This window comes from Kogia breviceps, chromosome 8 (genome assembly GCF_026419965.1).
Source record: "Kogia breviceps isolate mKogBre1 chromosome 8, mKogBre1 haplotype 1, whole genome shotgun sequence".
Taxonomy (NCBI): Eukaryota; Metazoa; Chordata; class Mammalia; order Artiodactyla; family Physeteridae; genus Kogia; species Kogia breviceps.
This window is the reverse complement of record NC_081317.1, coordinates 13,551,335-13,564,287: the sequence shown is the minus strand read 5'-3', so window position 1 is coordinate 13,564,287 and position 12,953 is coordinate 13,551,335. Positions and strand designations below refer to the sequence as shown.

Genomic DNA, 12,953 nt, shown 5'->3' with positions numbered 1-12,953 from the left:
AATCTCCATCTGGTTCTTACTATACTTATTATAACTGGCAATTGATAAAATGTGCCTGTTTACAACTTTTTTTCTGCCCCACTAGACTATGTGAATTATATGAATATGAGAAATTAAGTTAATTCAAGGTGTTAAAGTAAAGCTGTGTCTGATTTCTTCATTGTTCTTTCCCCTGACTTAGCACAGAGGAGGCAGTCAATAAACATTTGTTCAGTGAATGACTAATACTCAAGACACTATCCATAATCATTTTTACTTAAGGTAATAATCATTAGTGATGATTTCACCATCATCACAAAATGTTTATTAAGTATCTTTGGCCTGGCCCTTTTCAGGGTGTTGTGAACTTAGAAATAGCATTCTAACGAAAATTTGAAAAGAAATCCAGGGTTCTTTTTTTTTTTTTTTTCTTTTTTTGCGGTACTCGGGCCTCTCACTGTTGTGGCCTCTCCGGTTGCGGGGCACAGGCTCCGGACGCGCAGGCTCAGCGGCCATGGCTCACGGGCCCAGCCGCTCCGCAGCATGTGGGATCTTCCCGGACCGGGGCATGAACCCGTGTCCCCTGCATTGGCAGGCGGACTCTCAACCACTGCGCCACCAGGGAAGCCCCAGGGTTCTTTTTTGAAGGGAGTTTCTGTGTCTGGTGATTTTCCCTATCTCAGTAGATTTCCAGATTTTAAGGAAAGAAAGAAAGCACCTCAGAAGTTTTTTGAATTGTAGACTCCAGAGCTGTCCCTAGCGGTTTTCCAATTATTTGTGGGGCTGGCCACTTTGAAAGTGCCATGGGGATTTCACTTTGTGATGGGGAAACCAATGACACTCCCGGGGATGGTAAAGTGGTCCAGGCAAAGAGCTTGGCAGATGGACCCTTTGATAAAGACAAGCTCTTAAGAGGCCAATAATGAGAAAGGCAGACAACTTTGGGTCAATGCTAGTCAACCCGCTGCTTCTCTTTGCCACCTCTGGCCACTCGTGTGCCTTGTTCTAAAAATTTGCTCTTGCTACGTGTCAAATTCCTTCTTTCATGGACTCTGGCAATAAAGACTCTTCTGAAGGTGGGTGCCTGGACCTCCAATGCCGTTTGCTGGGCTACAGAATTATTGCTCTTCCTTCACACTTACATTTGTGAGGTTGGGTTTCCTGGGCTCTTTGCTGGAGCAGATCAAGAATATCTTGATGTTCTAGCCCCAAAGCGGTTGATATCTGCCTGAGGAGCAATGCATCCTGGGGGTCCTCCTCTCCCCCCATCCTGAGGACTCATCCTGAGACAGAAAAATCAGTGAGTGAACAGAGCCCTTACTCAGGGATCAAGAGATCTTCCTCTGACATTGACTTCAGGACTGTATGGAAAGTCCGTCCCATCCTTGGGCCTCCTTTTTCCCATCTGCAAAGTGGGAGAAAGACCTCAGAACAATCCTTCAGGGTAAATTCTTTAACCATTCAAACCCTGGTGCTGGGGAAGGGGTACAACTCTCCTACCTGTTGAGGGGCTGCTCTCCTCACCTGGACCAGGAACCCCTATAATGGATGCTGGAAGCTTCCACTAGATGCCTGGTCTTTTCAGACTCCAGACTTTTTTTTTTTTTTTTTTTTTTCAAGAAAAAGCAATGAGAAAAACCTCCTCTGATGGATTTTTTTCAGCGCTCAAGCCAGATGAATTCCCAGCACAAGCCAAGACTTGAGCAAGAATGTGGGGCAGGGAGTAAGAGGCTAAGAACCAAAGGGCTGCAGCCTGTGTTCCCTCAAAGAATACTCAAGCTGGGGGCTGGGGTTGTGAACGTGGGATTGATGTTTGTTCATCTCTTCTGAGCTTCCTGTCTAAAAAAGGGGAAACGGGGGCTCAGATTGGGGAAAGAGCTTGCACTGTGAATCAGAGGTCCAGAGGCATCTTCTTCTATGTTCTGGTGTCTTTTGACCCCAAATGTCTCGATAATATCCCTGTCCTTTCTTGTTCCTGCATTCATTTCTTCTTGGACATCTCTCCACAAGACTGAGTTTCCTGAGAGCCAGGGAGCAGGGTGTATTCATCTGTGTAGTGCCCTCGTGCCCAGCCTACGTCTCGCACACTAGTAAGTATCTATTAAGAGAGACTGATTTGCCATCGTAAGAGGATCCAGGAATATTAGGAAAACATCCATCCTACCTTTCACATCTGTGGGTTCCCAAAATGTGTTTAACAGTTATATTTTTAGCTTCTACCATGAGGTTATTTGCTCATTTTTAGAAGAACCATAGTATAGACACCTAGAAAAATTTTCTTTTCCTGGGAGGTCATTGCCTTAATCATTTTGGAGCTAGGATGCAGGAATTTTTTAAATGCAAAATCAAACACACAAGACAAGTTAGTCTGTCTGGCTGCCATCCTTGGTTGCTATCTTCTGTAACGAGCATCCAGCTACACAGCCAGAGAGCCCTGGTGAGGGCCCAGAGTGGTCTCCGTCCCTTCTGATTGCTGAAACCAGAGCTGCCTGGGGAGGCCAGGGCCCTGGCATCAGTCCCTGCCTGGTCCTGCTTCTCTGTTCACAGAGAATGTGTTTGCACACGAGCCCTCCCAAGCCACCTTGGAGTCCCTCCAAGGACAGGCCTGGAAGCCGGCCAGGAGGGAGGGTGCTCCTGGAAAGGACACATCTCTGGGAAGCAGAGACCGTGGCATACAGGCGCACACATGCAAATACTTGCAGGATGGCCACATCTTCCAAGGTTTCAAGAGAACCTGGAAATCTGGATTTTTATGTGCAAGGTCTTGATTTTTAGAACGCTCCAAAAAACAAACCCTAACCAAATGAGCAGCCCCACAAACTGTGTCTGAGGGCCACGATTTACAACCTCCGGTAGAGCCTGGCATGTCACACACATGACCTAAGCAGGTGAGCTAATGCCCTGCACGTAGCTCCCTGGGACTACACACACCATCTATGCTTATCCAGGTTTAGACCTTGTGCACACCTGATAGAGACCAGTCATCAAACATTTACACACGTTTGCTATCTCCTAGGATGTCCTTTTAATATTTTCACTTTCCAGCTAAGGAGACTGAGTATCAGGGATCTCCAGGGTCATGTAGTTGGTGGGTGGCTGGACTCACATCCCAGGCTGCCTGGCCACAAAGCCAGCATTTGACCCCCACTCACCTCCGGGATGCCTGCACTCTGAACTGAAATGTCTGCTACTCGGCAGCTCTCAGTAAACTCAGTTCCCTGAGTTCAGGGGCTGTGTTTCATTTGCTGTTGCATCCCCATCACCTAACAGAATATAGAAGGTGCTCAATAAATACCTGTGGGGTTGCCCACAGACGCACAAACACACATACAGATGTAAACCCACAGTCACGTAACTCCACCCCAAGAACTGCCCAGGAACATCCCAACTCTCAAGCTCCCACAGGCACACGCCCACCCCATCTCCCACCTCCACAGCATCCCAAGCCAGGCCTCCCCAGCTCCCCTGCCAGCCTTGCCCAAAGCCTTCACAACTTGTTTCCTGGAAATCTTGAGGCGGCTGTGGTGTTCTTTTTCCCTAACTCAGGAGACAACTCAGCAGTTTTGTTTTTCAAAGTCTGGGACTCATAAACCTGGAATCCTTTCTTCATTTTTTTCACTAGAATTTTCCTTGGCCGGGTGCCTTTCCCCAGGGCGGTGGGCAGGAGGTCACACTCGGAGCGCCCTCTGCTGGACACTGTCCTCCCCACCTAGTGGGCAGTTGCAGAGGGGGAAGGGACACAACTGCTTTACAGATGGGGAAACTGAGTCAGGAGGCGGTACTGGGGAGAGGTTGGGGGGTGTGGGCTCATTCCAAGTGTGTGCCAATGTGCACTACTACTAAGTGGTTTTGTGATTTTTTTTTTTGATGGTTGAAAATAATAAAAGAAGAAATAGCTCCCAGAGCTCAGACATGGCAGAGAAAGGCCCTCTGTTCTCCCCAGGACCTCTTGTGGGACAGATGGCAGAGGTTTGGGAACTTCGTCAGATTCAACTTTATCCTTGAATCCCTACCACATTTAGTGGGCAAAGAAACTGAGACATAGAGAGATGCTGGGGGAAGAAGGGGGGAGAATATTTATTGAGCATCTGCTATGTGCTAGCTATGATCACAAACTCTCATTTAATCTTCACAGCAACCTTGTGAGGTAGATGACTTTATTTCCATTTTACAGATTAAGACATAGAAGCTGAGTGAGGTCTCAAGATCAGAAAAGAAGGGGAGAGCTGGGAGTGAATCCAAACCTGCTGTTTTCTTGGCTTTGCTGCCTCCTGGATTTTTCCCATTTGGCTCCAGTGGGCCCAGGGCGGAGCCTTTGTGGCTGGGCTCATAAAGGCAAGGTTTCCATGGCCCTCCTGCTCAGAAAGGGAAGCCCCTCTCCTCAGCCCCTTCCAGAGGGCAGCCCCTTCCAGGGGACCATGGGGAGATGGGACAAACAGCCCCATCAGGCTTGAAGCTGAGGGTCCCATAGCTTGGAGGAGGGTCCTGGCAGCTGTGCCAAGGCCCCTTAACTAACAGTAAAAACAGGATTGGATGTCTTTATAAGCTGAACTTGTGAGAGGTTCCAAAGGGCAAGGGTTTTCCTGGAAAAGAAAGCAGGTCCTGGAAGGTCTTTGTTTTGTTTTTCTTCTTAATGGGGCCCTGGTTAATGACTCAAGGAAATGAAGAACACATTTCACCAAGAATTAGTCACTGCCCTCCCCAACCCTCCATCCTGCTACCCTTTCCAAACCTTCAAAACTTCTCACTTCCTGCAGGAAAAAATCCAGACCCCTGGTGCTGTTCATCTTCGGTCTGGCTTAGCCTTATCTTCTACGCATCTCATCGAAATAAGCCACCCAGGGGTCTCTGTACACAGCTCCCTCTGTTCCCATGCTGGGCATTTGCTCTCATTATTACCTCTCTCTGAAAAGACTTCATTTCAGCTTGTCCAAATCTTAGTCATTCTTCAAGACCCAGCTCAGAACTTGCCTTCTCCATGGAGCATTCTCCACTGTACCCAAGAGGAACCATCCTGCCTTGTGCTGATGGATGCAGGTGTTAAGTCTCCCTAACAGACTGAGACCCTTGAGAAACAGCATTGGATTCATCATTGATCCCCCTATATGGGCACACATGCGTGTGTGTGTGTGTGTGTGTGTGTGTGTGTGTGTGCACCCTTTATACCACCTGGCAGTAGGGTGGTATAGAAATATCCCGAGACCCTCTGCTCTGTCATTAGGAGATTAGGGTTGAATAAAGATTGAATGTGTTGGAGAGAGCTGCTGTGCTTCCTCTTTCTCAAACCGAGAGAAAAGAACTTCATGGAGTCTACTTAGAGAGCGTAGTTCGTGTCTACGGTGGTTTGAGATGGGGAGACATAGTAGACTTTCATCTGACAGCCACCAGAGAAATCGAAAGGATGAAAGATGGGTGTCATCTTAGACAAATAAGACAAGGAAGAGATAGCACTGCTTAGATCAGCCTGAACTCCCAAAGTTGGTTTGTGCAAAGGATGCTGTTCCCATGCACGAGAAGCGGGCCACACACTGGAAGAACTGATGTGAAGGCCTCTTCGGTCTGTCCAACAGGGGGACAAACTGAAGGTACCCCTGGATTCCTAGGGCTGCAGAAGGGGTTACCATTGGGATACAAGGTAATGGGATGGTTGTGTAAGGGTGAGAGGTCCTCAGAGCTTGGGAGCAGTGTCTGAAAATTCCATGGATGTGCCCCCACAAAAGTAAGCTTTAAAGCCATCTTACAGCAGTGCTGTTGGGTAAGAGTTCTCCTGCTCCTCTTTATTGTCTCCTCACTACCAGCCCCTTAGCCCTGGAGAGGTCAGAGGCCACAGTTAGCAAACTGGGGAGGGCAGTCTGGGCAAAGAAAAGCAGCTGTCCACGCCCCCATTTCCAGCTATAGGGGTTCCACCTGCAGCAAGCCCTGGTTGGGAGAAAAGATTGAACTTTAAATCAAGTTTGGATTTTGCTTTTTTGGGGAGGCCATGCTGTGCGGCATGTGGGATTTTACCTCGATCAGGGATCAAACCCCACGCCCCCTGTAGTTGGAGCAAAGAGTGTTAACCATTGGACCGCCAGGGAGGTCCCTGGATTTTGCTTTTGTATGGGACCGATTTATAAAATAGAATTTGTTTGGTGACTGAAGTGGTCACAGGAGTTTTTATGTCCTGAGAATGTTCAGAAGATCAGAAAAGTCATAGGAAGCTTGAGTTTTCATCAAAGGTCAGAAAAAGGGCTTCTCTCCCTTTCCTCTGAACACATTTTTAGAGGGGGTTGGAAGACAAAGTAAAGTTGATTTACGATTATACACTTCAAGTCTTATTTACTCAGTGTATTGATTATATTTGCTATTGTAAAATGGGTTGTTATCTTCCATCATATTTTTCTAATTTGTGCTGTTTGCTTCTATCACTTCTTCCAAAGCAATTAAGTACCTGTGCTCCCCTCAGCTAAAGCCACTTAACCGTCACCCGAACGTTCAGCTGTGCTTCAGGCTTCAGGTACCTACCTTGTGGGGATTTGAAGGAGCATCACATGAACAGGTCGAGGGACTCAGGATCTATGTGCCTTTACTGCTAGTTCCTGTGCGAATCAAATTCTTCACGTGGCTGGCTTCTCTCAGGTATCTGTGTTCTTCACTCTGTGTGCCTCTGTCTCTGCATCTAAATTTCCCTCTTCTTATAAGGACACCAGTCACGTTAGAGTAAGGACCCACGCTACTCCAGTATGACTTCATCTTCCCTTGACTAATTACACCTGCAACCACCCTATTTCCAAATAAGGTCACATTCTGAGACGCCGGGGGGTAGGATTTCAACATATCTTTTAGGGGGAACACAGTTCAAACCATAACATCTTCCTTTCTTATTTTCCTAAATTTGCAACTTCTCCTGCTTTCCCCAGCCGTATAAATGGCACCTGCAGCAGCTTGAGCCAAGAATCCATGAGTAAACCTTGACTCCTTCGCCTTCATCACCCCCATCCCAATTCCTTCAGCAAGCCCTTTCAGCCCTACCTCCAAAAATATCCTGAATCCATTCATGTCTCTTCATCTGCATTTCTACCATTCTAGTTCAAGCTACAACAATCACTTGTTGCCAAGACAGCTGCAATAGCTCCCAACTGGTCTCCCTGCCCCTTTCTTATCTATAATGTGGTCTCACCTGCCTTGCTTAGTACTCTCTACTGAATCAAATCCATGCTTACAAAATCCTATTGATCTGGCCCCTCCCACTCCTCTGACCTCATTTCCCATCTCTTGCTTTCTTTGATCCAGCGGCATCAGCCTGCTTGCAGTTTCCTGAACCACTGGCCTCCCCCCTGGAATGCTCTCCTCTGGGCCTTGGTATGGCTGCCCCTTCTTGCCTGAGCATCTCAGCTTAAATGTCATGTTATTTAGTGACATCTGAGAGACGTTCCCTGACCACCCCATCAAGAGCAGTCACCCAGTTATTCTCAGTTGCAGACCTTTTTTTTAACTCCCTGCAGAGAATTTAGTAAATAGATTATTTTTCTCATTTATGTAGATATGTATCGTCTTTCTGCCCATAATCCCTAGGAGAGCAGGGACCTTGTTTATCTTGATTACATGATCTAGAACTGTGTCTGGTATATAGAAGGAACTCAGTGAATATTTACTGAATAAATCATTAATCCCGCACAGAAGATCTCTTCCCTGCCCCCTCTGCTTTTGGGAATTTATATAAATAATCCATCAGGAGGAGGATTACCAGATCAAGGGATATAAACACATTTTGGCTCTTGAAATGTATTGTCAAATAGGTTTGCAAAGATGTTAGGTCCGTTTTCATCTGTTAGGCAACCTTCTGAATCCCCCGTGCCAAGGTAGTGATTTCTGGTATGTGGGGGAGGGAGGTAGGGAGGGCATGTGCTAGAAATGGCAGGGGAGGGGGTGCAGGTCAGAGCTGCTGCCTCTGGTGGGTCAGGGCCGGCAGCAGTAGTGACCAGCCAGCTCACCAGGGCCCTCATCCAGCGCCTGTCTGGAGGGGCAGCAGCCTGGTCTTCCAGGCCTGCCTGGGGCAGACAGAGCCTTCTGTTGCATGAACCTGGGTCTGGCTCTAGGAGCCAAGGTGGGCAGGAGAGAGCAGTGCCCCTCTCTTCAGCACAGGGAGGCCATCCTGGAGGCGGTGTTGGGAAGTGGTGAGGGATGGGAAGCTGAGGATGCAAAGTGGGGCTTGCACCCAGTTCTGGAGGCCCCTTTGCAGAGGCTGTTTCTGGACTGAAGCTTTCCTGCTTAGGACACGGAACACTGGGCAATAAGAGTACCTCCATACGTAAACCAACAGGAACAGAGAGGGCTGTCTTCCACACTTCCACACACAGCCAGGCCCATGCAGCGGCGCCCTGCCCCCGTCTTGGAGAACTGCTACAAGAGCTAAACAGCAGCTGTATGTAAGGTGCCCGGAATATGGCACGTGACGGGCATCCTCCAAGTGAGGGCCACTGGCAGTCCTCGCCCGTGTTCCTCATGGGACGATAAGCCCCCTGAGGGCAGAGGCCAAATTTGAGGTGGAATTAGCGCTAATGAGTCAGGCTGCCTGAGTTCTAAATCCCGGCTCCACCACTTATGAGCTGAGTGACTTGGGTAAGTCACTTGGGTTCCTCAGTTTATTCCTCTGTACCAAACCCATGGGGTTGTTTTGTGGATTAATTGAGCCGATGAACGTAAAGAACATATCACAGTGCCTAACGTGTAGCCGGCACTTGGTGAGTAAAAGTATAAACTGATGCCCAGACCTGCTCGGGCCACATTCTACAAAGGCAATTTTGTTTTCTTTTAGCACCTCCGACCTCCCCTTTTTTTCTTGAGACCTCTATCTCTTTGCTGCCCTGTGTTTCTCTTGTCCCCAGAATTCCTGAGTCTTTTCTGCAACCCATTCCTGAAAGGCCTTGTGCACGACTCTCAACTGAAGTGTTGGCTGTTAAAGGGTTGCTTCCCTTCATGTGAGAATCCCTGACTTTATAGAACAATCTAGAGCCTTGTTAGGTCCAAGAACCAGCAACACAGGCATCACCTGGGAGATGCAGGATCTCTGGCCACCCCAGACCAACAGAATCAGAGCCTGCATTTTCACAAGCTCTAAAACAATACTTCTTAAATGTTTATGTGCCTGTGTTTTTCCTGGAGATCTTTTTAGAGTATAGATTTCAGTACTCCGATTCTAGAGTTTCTGATTCAGTAGGTCTGAGGTGGGGCCCGAGAATGTGCATTTCAGCACTTTGCGAAGCACTGCTCTAAGACCGCCAGCCTACAGGACCAAAGGAATGAAGCTTTAATAGAGAAATATGAGGCACTAGGGGGAGATTGTTTTCTAAGATAGCGGAAACTTTCCTAATCTTTTAAAAGCACACCAGGCAGTCTCTGCCTGTGGCATCAGCACAAAGATGCTTTTGATTATTAATGCCATTTCCATATTTGTTCAAAATTCTACAGCTTAAGAGTTCTTTCACTTGTCTGATCTGATTTCATCCTGCAACAACCCTGTATGTTGGGCCCAGAGAAATTACTACCTCATTTCCAAAAGAAAGAACAGAGGCACGGGGAGCTGTGGGAGTTAGAGACCACAGCCAGCTGGCCGCCACAGGGTGCACCCCCTGAGTGGGCACATAGGTGTTATTTCTAATCCTTACATCCCTTCAAGGATGCTCATCCTACTCTCGCTGGATAGAGAGGCAAACCGAGAGGCTGGACGAGCTTCAGGAACTTTCCCGAGGTCCCTAACCAGGGCAGGTCTTACTTCTTCCCCTTGTCACTTCCCCATGGTAACCACTCCTTTGTCTGTGTCTGTCTTTTACACACACACATACACACACACACACTACAGCCACACACGCACACAACTACAGCCGCACGCACACTACAGCCAAACACACACACACACACACACACACACACACACACACACACACACAACTACAGCCAAACAAAAATCACTCTTTCCAGGACAGGTCTGATTTCTCTCATCTCATCTGCTAGCAATGTTAGCCCTGGGTGCCCCACCCCCCTTCGGGCTCTGGTCTCTGCCCGTCTGCCCCTAGGCCCAGCTGGTGGGAGCAGACGCCAGGCATTAATATGGGGAAGAGGAGCTTGGCCCTCTGGTTCCAGCCCTGATTCCCACATGGGCCCCCTGGAGAGTCCCTGCTCTTTCCTGGCCTTTTTCCTCATCTGTGAAACGGGGAGAGTTTGATTAGATGATCTCTAGGGAATCTTTATCTTCAGTATTTTATGATTCTATGTAGGAGGCTCATAAAGGAAAAAAACCTCAACTCTACTGGCAAATTAGAGTCTTTTGAGGGGAGGTAGGAGGACCTGTCAATTCAGAGCTTTACAAATTGTGTTATATCCATGTGGAAGATGATTTCAGAACACATTTTGCAAATCTATGAAATTTCTCTCCGAGGCCACCTTCCTTCATTTTCCCATGCCAACGCCAGGGTTCCCATTGCCCCAGTACCTTTCCCCAGAGCCCTCGTCGGCCTCACGCTGCCTCACCTGTGGTCCTAGCACAGGGACAGCTTAGAGAGCATATAATGAACACACTCACTGCGGAGGCCCAGGGAGGCGGAGACTTGGCTAGGATTACACGACGACCATGTTCCTACCCTTCCCGCGTGTGAGAAGGTGTTCAGCGCAGATGCCGAAGCATGGCTGCCAGAGCCCAAAAGGTGCACATTTGAGTTGTGGCCCTACTGCTCATGAAGCTATGAGACCTGGGGCAAACTCCTTAGCCTCCCGGGGCCTCAGCTGCTTCCTTCCTAACAGTAAGGATGACACTCATCACAGGCTGGGTGTGATATGTCAACAGAATACTCCACGAAATGCAACCAGCATGATGCCAGGCAAGAACTTCGTTGACGCCATCACTTATCGTGTGCCAGGGCTGTATTATTAACAACAGCAAGTTACACTTATCGTGCCAGGCCCTGTGCTCAACACTTTATGTGTATGACCTGTGTTATCTCATTTAAGTCTCACAGAAATCCTCTGAAGTGGGAATTATTTTCAGATGTGAAAATGGAGGTGTAAGGAAGGAAAAGAGATGTTTTCCTTTCTATTAATGGCCCCTTAGAGTTGCAGGGACACTGGACGTCATTGGGGCCAACCTCCTACCTCGAAAGCTCCTGCAACATTCTTGGACGGCGGTAGTGATGGGGAACCTGGTCCCTCCTAGAGAGCCTAGTCTATCTTTGAACAGCTCTGGCTCTAAGGAAATGCTTCTCCGCAGGGAGCCCAAACTGATTGCTCTGTAGCCTCCACTCAACTGTGTGGTGGAAAGAACACTGAGCTCAGAGTCAGAGGCCCTGGGCTTGTGTCCCAGCCCTTGCACTGTGCAGAGCTGTGACCACTGGAAGCCGCTCCTCTGGGCCTGTTTTCCCGGGTCCTTCCTGGTTTGGACATTTGAGGATTATATAACTCATGATGGTGTACGTAATACACACATATCTGATTATAATGATGGAAACAGTGAAGGAGTGGACACCATGTTCCAAGGAATGGATCGGTTTCTGCCAACATGTCTGTCAGGGTGGGGACCCTGCCAACCAAGAAGAATACAGAAGGTTCTTAGAAATGGAGTTCTCATCTTTAAACAAAACCCCGTCCCTTCCTCCCTCTTTCCCTCCCCTCTCCTCCCACCCACCACCTTCTCTCCTTCATTTTTTCCTTTCTTCCTCCTGTCTTCCTTTCTTCCTTTCTTTCTGATTCAGAGGCGTAAGGGGATATTTTCATCTCCAGTCAAAGTTAAAGATCGTGCCCCTGGTGACACGTTTCTCACATCACATTAAACTCGCAGAATCAGTCTGATTTCAGGAGTAGGGAAAACCTAGGATGCAGATTTTCCCCTTTGTATCTCTGAGAACTTCCCAGATTTGGCTGCTAAATTCCTAGCTCTGAGACAGAGGTTTTCAGTCATGAGGTCAATGTGTGCACTTGCAAGGGGCCTCTGAAATAGTATGCACATTTGTCCATTGTGTGCACATTTTTTTTTTTTTTTTTTTTTTTTTTTTTTTTTTTTTTTGCGGTACGTGGGCCTCTCACTGTTGTGGCCTCTCCCATTGCGGAGCACAGGCTCCAGACGCGCAGGCTCAGCGGCCATGGCTCACGGGCCCAGCCGCTCCGCGGCATGTGGGATCTTCCCGGACCGGGGCACAAACCCGTGTCCCCTGCATCGGCAGGCAGATTCTCAATCACTGCGCCACCAGGGAAGCCCTGTTTGGTTTTTTTTTTTTTTTTTTTTTGCGGCACCTTGCAGCATGTGGGATCTTTGTTTCCCAACCAGGGATCGAACCCGTGCCCCCTGCAGTGGAAGCGCAGAGTCTTAACCACCGGACTGCCAGGGAAGTCCCAAGTATGCATTTTCTAGGAAGAAGGGTCTGTGAAAGGGAAGCGTAGCCTTTGACAGCTGGGAGCTAGACTGGGAGCTGGGCCTTAGTGTCCCTTGCTTCTCAGAGCCAGGCTGTGGTGTTCTCTGTGTCTGATGTCACAGAACATCGGTGGCATCAGACAAAATGGAACAAGACAAAAAAAAAAAAAAAGAATGCTCCATAATCATGTTTGAGCAGAGAATAAACAAGAATGTAATCTGAAATGCAAGAATGACCAAATATCCCCCTTTCCTGACTAATGTGAGTGACTGCTTCTTCTTTTCCTCCCAGTTAGAGAATTAATACACTCAATCATAGGATTACCTCTGCTTCCTGACAGCGGCCATCCCAGAGCAAAGCCCACTTCCCTGAACCCTCCCCAAATAATCCATCACAAGCCCCAATCCTATAACAAGTTCTTTCTAACGTCCATTGAGTGAGAGGCTCCATAAACTCAACTTTGTCAAATTACCATCAGCTTTTGTCTGGTTTACTACAGTAACCTCCTAACTGGTCTTTTTCTTTCTTTTTTTTTTTTTTTGCAGCACGCGGGCCTCTCACTGCTGTGGCCTCTCCCGCCGCGGAGCACAGGCT

General features: G+C 48.1%; 1 protein-coding gene across 3 annotated transcripts in view; it reads right to left on the bottom strand.

The window, feature by feature from the left end:
- The window catches only part of TRAF1 (TNF receptor associated factor 1), a 30,016-nt gene extending 26,689 nt beyond the window's left edge, over positions 1-3,327 (bottom strand). For all 3 annotated transcript variants that reach the window (XM_067040850.1, XM_067040854.1, XM_067040851.1), the window contains exons 1-2: positions 3,132-3,327; positions 1,122-1,262 (exon numbers count right to left, since the gene is read on the bottom strand). The gene's annotated coding sequence lies outside the window, so the exon portion shown is untranslated. The remainder of the gene's footprint in view (positions 1-1,121; positions 1,263-3,131) is intronic.
- Positions 3,328-12,953: the final 9,626 nt, after the last annotated feature.